Source organism: Cebus imitator, unplaced genomic scaffold, assembly GCF_001604975.1.
Source record: "Cebus imitator isolate Cc_AM_T3 unplaced genomic scaffold, Cebus_imitator-1.0 Scaffold565, whole genome shotgun sequence".
Taxonomy (NCBI): Eukaryota; Metazoa; Chordata; class Mammalia; order Primates; family Cebidae; genus Cebus; species Cebus imitator.
In genome coordinates, this window is record NW_016107880.1 from 1,018,010 (window position 1) to 1,026,911 (window position 8,902).

Here is an 8,902-nt window from a genome sequence, read left to right on the forward strand (position 1 = left end):
TTTTATTGAGTTTTTAGTCCTGGCAGAACAAAGTTTATGTAAAAGGAGAAATTACAGATGCTAAACCATGAAAATTCCCTCCTAGGGAAAACTCATATATTCATTATTTTCCCAAAGTACAATTGCCTGTGTGAGATTTAAGAAGCTTTGTCAGAAAACTATTTTGACATATTTAAAAGAATGTTAACCAGTTCATTTTGCCCATATTTATCTTGCCTGTAATTTTTGAGATAAAATATTCATTTGCAAACTAATCTTAGAATAAAATATAGAGAGAAATAGCTGTAAATTTTTAAAAAATATTTGTATGTAAGCACATTCTTCTTTACTTATACAGGTAACTTACATTTTCTCTTAAGTAAATTAGTTTTTTAAAAATTCACAGAATTTTAGATCTGGAAGTGGGAATATTTCAAGGCACTAACCCCTCAAACAACTTTAAATTTAAGTACTAAATCCAAAGGAAATTAAGAATAGGACTATTGACACCCAATTTCCACGAACTTTCTTGTTTCATGCCAGAGTATGAATTTTCTGAACCAAAGGTAGCTTTTATAACTTACACTTTTAATCTCATACATTTTACGTAGACATATTCATTATTTCTTTATAGCCTTGAATTTCCCTTTAAAAACTTAAAGAAAACTTTATTCTCCTGGCATGAGATAAATTAGGATACTTGTAAATTTCTTTCCTCCATGTCATTTCCGTTCACGTTTTATTCAAGGAATAAAAAGCATTGCTTTATATGCAAAATGACCTAGGCCAATAGAAAGTCGCTTCCTGAACTGAAATAGTGCTATAAATAACAGTCAAAAGGATGTTCCTTTTAGAACAGCTCTTTCAGGGTAAAAAAATAATTTGCAGGATGTTTGCCTTAGGTCCTAAAATCGCTTTCCTAGTTGTAAGCATTTCTCATCTCACTGTCTAACTACACCTTAGACTGATATATCGTAACCTTCTACGAAGACATTCACGAAGACCATAAAAGCTAAACATCTGTCTTTAATTGGTACTTTTATTATATGTCTTTCCTCGTAATTCCTTAACTTCGAGTGTTATGGAAGGAGGCAGGGAGCATACCCCTCCCACGACCAGGAGTCAGTCTCACTGTGTCAGGAGTAAGGAGTGAGGAATCTCGCCTGGATTCACAAAAGACCTCACCATATCTCCCACCAAGCGTCCCGGTCCTCGCCGCCTGGCTACCTTCAACCCCTTCCCCTCCAAACATCTTCCCCTTCCCTCTCCGGAAGAAAATTCCGCCCCGCTACATTCGGACAGGAGGCAAGCCCTGCAGCCAGGGGCGAGCGCAGCACTCGGACACAGGCACTCAATGTCTCCGGCAGCCGAGCCGCGGGGCCACCCCTTCCCACCGCCTCCCGGCGCCACCCAGCGAGGCGGGGACTGCGCGCCTTCCGCAAAGAGCGCAGCAGCGCGAGTCCTGAATGCAGGGTCTTCAGAGCCGCGGGCCCTCCGAAGGTGCCTCCCGCAGCTGCAGCCGCCCCTCAATGAAAGTGCAATTTGTTATCTCGCTCTGCCCGGAGGAGAGGCCCCTGTTTGGCCTCGGTTCCTACCCGGCGCATTCAATTTGCTGAATGCCGGGTCTCCCCGCCCGCCCCGCGATTCTCCGGGAATTGGTCTTGACCGCGGGCAGGAGGCACTCTCCAGTAACATCCTCTTTGGACCCCATTTCTCTCTCTCTCAATCTCTCTCTCTCTCTCTCTCTCTCTCCAGCCCCCGCGTCCCCCTCACCCGCCCACTCTCTTTATCTTTGTGTCTCTGTTTCTTTGGCTTTCTCTTACAAACGCACGGGGGAGTTGGTCCCTTTCCACAATCCATGCCAAAATGTCACCCGAAATGCAAGTGCAACAACTTGCTTTGCAAACAACCCAGAAGCCTGCTGAGAAATCTCCTGCCGGGAGCACCACTGTCCACCCCTGCAAGGTGCATCGGGGGTCGGTGGGGGGGGCGTGAATTTGACCGGTGGACCTAACAGGGATAGAGGACCAGTGTTCTGCCCCTCTCGCCCTTCCAGGACCCAGTCGCAATTAGAAATCCGCCCCCTGCCTGGGTCCCCGAGGGGAGCCGCAAGGACCACACGGCCGAGGAGGACGCGCTCGCCCCCGAGATCCCAGGGTACCCAGAGGGCCCGGGAGTGCGCCCCGGGCTGCTGAAAGGGTAGGGAGCGCTGACTCGAGAGCCGGCGGCCGGGGGGGCCCAGCCCGCAGCCCCTCAGCGAACCAGGGAAGCGGCGACCGCGCCGCAGGGCAGACAGCGGCCAGGAGCCACCCGAGCGCCACGACCGCCGCCGCCGCGCACGCCCCAGCCCCGCGGCGCAGCCCGGCGTTACCTGGCCGCGTCCCGCAGTCCGGCCCTCGCTGGCTGAGTCCGTCCGTTGGTCCCACGAGCCTCGGAGAGGGGACGAAAGGGATGTCCCCGCGGCCGGGACAGGCTCTCAGCGAGGTGACGGGAAGGACTCGAGAGAGGAGCCGAGGCGGCGGCGGCTGCTCGCGCCGCCGACGCTGCCGAAGCTGCGGGGCCGACGGTGTCCGCGAGGCCGTGTCCTCGCGATTGCGGCGCCCGGAGCGCAGCGCTCGCCTCTGGAGCCGAGGCTGAGCGCCAGCACGCGGCGGGCTGGGGCGGCGAGGCTGAGCTGGTCACCCGCCCCTGGGTGCATGTTAATACGGTGGGGAGGAGGAGTCCCGCTCTTCCTCCGCCCAACCACCGGAGCCGGCGGGCGGGCGGCAGCCGCGGCCCGGAGCCAGCCGCTCCCACCCGCCCCAGCTACTACGGCGCGGCGCGACCGCCGGCTCCGGCCCCAGCCCAGGCACGTGTGCCCAGGCCGTGGGGAGGAGCCGGCGCCTCCCGGAACGCGCTTCTGGCCTGCGAGTGCTGCCCGCTCAGTCTCTGGGTGGGAAGAGCGCTCGCCCCCGACCTAGGAGAAAGCCCAGTATCCCCGGGATGGAACAGAGGGGCGGCCACCCGCAAGTGGGCGTGACCCATTGGTTCCCTTGCGCAGCATCTTTGGAGAATTAAGCTTTCCCCTCCTCTCTTGCCAGCCGTTGTTCCTAATCTTGTCTTTTTAAGAGAGGAAAGCAGGAGAACTCTTGACATTTTGTATCAGAGGAAGTCAAGTTGGCGGGCAGAGGGTTTGCTGACCTCTCCTGGCCCTCCTCAGGGTCCCTAGGAGAATTTTTGAAGAAGTAATCGCCAGCAAGGAGTTGGTAGCAATAGAAAGTCTCAGAGGGACCCATGGTCGCACCCAACGCCACTACTTTCAAACCCTTATCCCTCAGAGCCTGTTTCCTCATCTCCACAACAAATCTCCAGGGAGGCTGTGGGTTCGAAGACACAATATATATCCCACAGTTAATCTTGGCCAAGAGATAATTCAAAAAAGCGAAACGAATCTCATCTCCTGACCTATGCCCTCAGTAATTACGCATCCCAGGATCCACCCCAAGTTCACTTGGAAGCCAGGCTCCTCCACACAGGTTGAGCCCCCACGCCAACACAAACTGAAAACAGGGAGAATCTACTTTGTTTCAAAGTCAGAATAGGGATAGTGGCCTGAGTGGGTGAATTGCGATGTAGGTCAAGGAGAGAAAAAAAAAAATCAATTAAGTATTTATTGAGCTCCTGCGCTGCCCACTTAATTGCAAGCGTTACAGTTAAAATAATCGTGGTTAATCACTGCCTTATTATTTCCGTCTATTCAAAAAAGAAATGGCATCTTCATGGAGAATGCCCTTTGTTCTACAGCTCCCTGAGGGAACATTATGCCAAAAAGTGTATAATCTTCTTTATGTACTTTTACCCACAAGTTATAGCATAAGATTTAGCATCTGTTTTGTGTGATGTCTAATTATAAATATTAGTAGAATATCCTTTTAAAGACAGCACTTCTAAAAATGCAAGGAAGTGAAAAACAGTTTTCATAAAAATGTGACTCAGATAATGTCTTTCCTGGAATTTCACTGAGTGATTTTTTATTAAAGAAAATAACAATTACTGAAACTGCTAAATGGAGGTAAATTCTCAACATTGTAGTACCATGAGCACAAATGCTTTAACAATGATCTAAAAGATATTCTCTGACAATTCAATAATTACTATAGGGACCAGGTGAGGTGGCTCACACCTCTAATCCTGGCACTTTGGGAGGCCAAAGCGGGCAGATCACTTGAGGTCAGGAGTTTGAGACCAGCCTGGCCAACATGATGAAACCCTGTCTCTGCTAAAAATACAAAAATTAGCTGGACTTGGTGGTGGATGCCTGTAATCTCAGCTACTCCGGAGGCTGAGACGAGAATCGTTTGAACCTGGAAGGTGGAGTTTGCAGTGAACCGCGATCATGCCGATCATGCCATGGCACTCCAGCCTGGGTGACAGAGCCAGATCCTGTCTTTAAAAAAAAAAAAAAAAAAAAAAAAAAAAAAAAAAAAAAAAAAAAAAGAAAGAAAAGAATTACTATAGGAACACTTATACTTCAAATCAGATTCCCCGAAATGGCAAAATACTGATATGTGATAATAGCCTTCATAATTTGGAAAATTTGCCTTTCCTGATTTGTAAATATGTTTAATTCATAGATTTTTCTTTTCTGATTTTTAAATTGATATGTCATAGTTGTACATATTTTGTATGGTATTCAGTAATTTCATACATATATACAATGTGTAATGATAAAATCAGGGTAATTAGGATACCCCTAACCTCAAAACCTTTATCTTTTCTTGGTGTTGGGAACGTTAGAATTCTTCTCTTCTAGCTGTTTTGAAATATACAATAAGTTAAACTATATAGTTCCCCTACTGTACTATGGAATACTAAAGCTTATTCCTGGTATCTAACGGCATTTCATCCATAGATTTTTCCAATGACATCACATAAATAAAAAGGTCAATATAATTGTCAGGCCCTAACTCAGATTAGAGGAATTCAGTGTATAAAATTACTTCAAGTGGAAAATCAATTTTCTTAGGAAATTGTTACAGTAGATTTAACCCAGTAACAATAATATTGATGTACCACTGCTATTGTTAGGGTTTTCTGACTGTAGGCAACAGAAAACGAATTTGGCTAACTTAAGTGGAAATAATTTATTGGAAAAATATCGAAAGCTTCCAGAATTAAAAAGAGGGCTGGAAGGCAGTCTTGGAAACAGGCAGGATTTGAGGCAATACTGATGGGCTAGGAAGCAGGAAAGACAGTAGATTGGTTTGGTGCTGCACAGTCAACTTGAGTAAATGCCAAATTTTTCTCACCTTCCATTACTGAATCAAGATTCACAATCACAGGGTTGAGCCTTTATTTGCTTGGCCAAATTTCATAAAGACACTGACTCCCTGGCTATAAATACTAGGATGGGAAGAAGAAACATTTGATTCCTTGACTTTCAGGATGGAGGGTGTGCACCTGGATTTATGACACTTCCACAAGAATACATGATTGAAGATAGGTAGTTCCTCAACATAAAATCAGAGCGTGATGAATAAGGTGATAAATAAGAATTGATGCTGAGTGTTTGTTTGTTTGTTTGTTTGTTTGTTTGTTTTTGACAAGAGTCTCACTGCATCGCCAGGCGCCAGTCTGAAGTGCAGTGGGGTGATCTCGGCTCACTGCAACCTCCGCCTCCCGAGTTCAAGCCATTCTCCTGCCTCAGCCTCCGGAGTAGCTAGGACTATAGGTGCGCACCACCACACCCAGCTAATTTTTATATTTTTAGTAGAGATGGGGTTTCACCATGTTGGCCAGGTTGGTCTCAATCTTTTGACTTCGTGATCTGCCCACCTCGGCCTCCCAAAGTGCTGGGATTACAGGCTTGAGCCACCGTGCGGGGCATGCTGAGATTTTTTTAAAATGATGAATGTCTGGTACTTTAGCTATGAAATTTACATTGTAATCCTTACGGTTACTTGGAAACAAACGATATTGTGTAACAAAAACTGGTAGCACTTCTTTTCATTGTTCTCATTAATATGCTTGTTTTTAGTTAAGAGATTTTTAAATGCTATTTAAATATTCTATGGCCGGTTACCTTATTGGCATTCTCATAACACCTGTAGGCATTACTGCAAGCCACAGCTTGTCAGCTATATTCATTTGATCACTGAATAATGGCCATGGAGGGATGTCCAAATTCTAATTCTTGTTGGTAACTTACCTGGCAAAGGGAGCTTTGCAGATATAATTAAAGATCTCGAAATGGAAAGGTTATCCTAGTTTTCACAGTTACCCCAGTTGGCCCAATTGTGAACACAAGGTACTTACAGGAAGAAGTCAAGAAAGTCAAAGGCAGAATAAAAAGATGGGATGATGGAAACAAAGGTTGAAATCATGCACTTTGAAGATGGAGGAAGGTGGTCATCAACAAAAGAATATGGTGGTCTCTGGAAACTAGAAAAGGTAGGAAAAAAATTCTCCTCTAGAGTCTTCCAAAATGAACACCAGTCTGCTAACATCTTGATTTTAGCCCAGCTAAACTGGCTTTAGACTTCTGACTTCCAGAGCTCTAAGATTTAAAAAACTGTGTTGTTTTAAGCCATCAAGTCTGTAGTAATTTGTATCAGCAGCCACAGGAAACTAATATAGACAGCTTACTCAGCCCTTGGGAGCATGCTTTCAAAAGCACACTATTGGTAGTTGGTGGCATGATAGCCCTCACTATAGAAGAAGCACAGAAAAGTATACCTACTTTTGGAGAAGCTAACTCAAAGCTGGTTAAGTTCACAAACATGTTGGTGAGAACAGGAAATTGGAAACTGTGGACAGATGGGGTTCCTATCCAGGAGTTTCCAGTTCTCCAGTTACATCAAAATGATAGCTCCTTCTAGACCACCAAACTGTTAAACAGGTAAAATCCCAATAAAATGAAGCATAGAGGGTAAAGGGGTGGCCCTGGAATAGGGGCTGTGGTGGTCCACGGGGTTGGCTGCAGTTCCTGCAGGGCTGACTAGAAACTACTAAAGTTCCTGGGGAAGCAAAGTAGAATTTCATGAGAACAAAATGGCTGGAGAGGAGAAAACCTATGGTAGCTGTGAAGGCCCTGATGCCATGTATGTCAAATTGATATCATCTGATGGCCATGAATTTATTGTAAAAAGAGACCATGCATTAACATCAGCCATAATAAAAGCCATATTGAGTGGCCCATGTCAATTTGCTGAGAATGAAATCAGTGAGGTCAGTTTTGGAGAGACACCTTTACATGTGCTATCAAAAGAATGCATGTATTTTAAAATGAAGCGTAGTCGTGAAAGAAGAAAGAACTCAAAGGGCATTTTGAATGGTAAATGTGAAAGACATAAATTTATTCTGTATTAATAGAGCATTCTTTTCCATTCCCATGGTTTTAGGTAACATTAAAATAGTGATAACTTCTACATCCTATCTTCAGCCTTGACCTCTTAATTCAGTTTAAGATTTGTAAATTTAAAGACCCACTAGACAAATCTTCCTGAAATTTCTACAGTTATCTCAAACTTAATGGGTCTGCATTAAATTTATTATCATCTGCCTTTCACTTCCATTCAAATTTATTTCATTTCCTGTTATACTATATGGATTCATGGTGCTATCATCCACCAAGTCACTAACAACTGACACCTGTGAGTTTTCTTAGACTTCTGGACGTACCAATAACCTTCATTCCATCACTAAATGCTGTTGACTTCTCCCACTATCTGAATAGGTCTTGGATCCTTTGTCAATTTCCATTTCTATTATATGGCCCCATCAGGCCTTCAGTGTCTCACCTCCAGGTTATTATACTATGCTATTAACTTCTTTCCATTTCCTCAGTTTTGCCTTCTCTTCAGTGCCACAGGGGTGGTCTTCTAAAAATGTAACTCTGACCATGTTGCTTTGGTGCTTTAATATCTTTAATAATGACCATTATTTACCATGTAAAGTTTATTTCCTTACAATGACATAGAAGGTTCTTCATGAACATGGTTTCACCTTCTTCAGCCTTTCCTCCCATGATTTGAGCATTATTCCTCAGTCCATCAAGCTGCTGTTTATAATGCCATTTATGTATCATGCTCTGTAATACATCTGTGGCTTTCTCATATTTTATTCTCTGTCTTCAGTGCCCTCTCTCTGCTTTTTCTGGCTATTTATTGATCCTTCAAGGTGGGCTTCAGTATACCTTTTGCCTAAAATATTAGGTTGGATTAAGTGTTTCCAATGCTCACTGCACCTATCACTATCTTAGTTTCTACCACATTCTATTACAATTTTCAAATTATCTAGATTATGTTCTTGAGACTTTAGCTACCCCTATTTTGATTCCCAATGCCTAGCATAATAAATATCTCTCAATACATAATCAATATGTATTTGTGAAACTCCATTGACCTGAACTTCTCTGAGACTATATTGTGGTGTCAGGATATATCCTATCATTTAATAGAAACATGTGTATGATATAATATAACGTGTATCCAAATTTTAAAATCCATCCATCATCAGGTTTAGTAAATGAGGAACTTTCTTTTTCATGCTAAACAAAACGAACAAAAAAATTGAAAAAAGATGTTTGAAAACACCTGACTAGTTTTTCTTTATAATAGCCAATCCAGTGAAATGAAAGGATCTTAACCTTAAATTCTTTTCACTACATGTTTTGCTTCGTATTTTATTTAACGGTTTTCATTAAAGTTGTAAATATTAGAACACAATGGACTTAGCTTCTGTTTTACCCCCTTCTTTATTCCCTGACATTCTTTTAAAAATTAGTTTTTAAATTGATACATAATAATTGTACATGTTTATGGAGTATGGCGTGATGTTTTAGTACATGTGTATGCATTGTATAATTATCAAGTCGGAGTATTTAGCATGTCTATCACTGCAAATATTTATCATTTCTTTATAATGAGACCATTCAAAATCCGCT

At 43.5% G+C, this 8,902-nt stretch overlaps 1 protein-coding gene across 4 annotated transcripts in view; it reads right to left on the minus strand.

Moving 5' to 3' along the window:
* DLGAP1 (DLG associated protein 1) overlaps positions 1 to 2,421 on the minus strand; it is a 980,899-nt gene extending 978,478 nt beyond the window's left edge. For all 4 annotated transcript variants that reach the window (XM_037734016.1, XM_037734015.1, XM_037734014.1 and 1 more), the window contains exon 1: positions 2,351 to 2,421. The gene's annotated coding sequence lies outside the window, so the exon portion shown is untranslated. The remainder of the gene's footprint in view (positions 1 to 2,350) is intronic.
* Between the last annotated feature and the right edge of the window lie 6,481 nt (positions 2,422 to 8,902).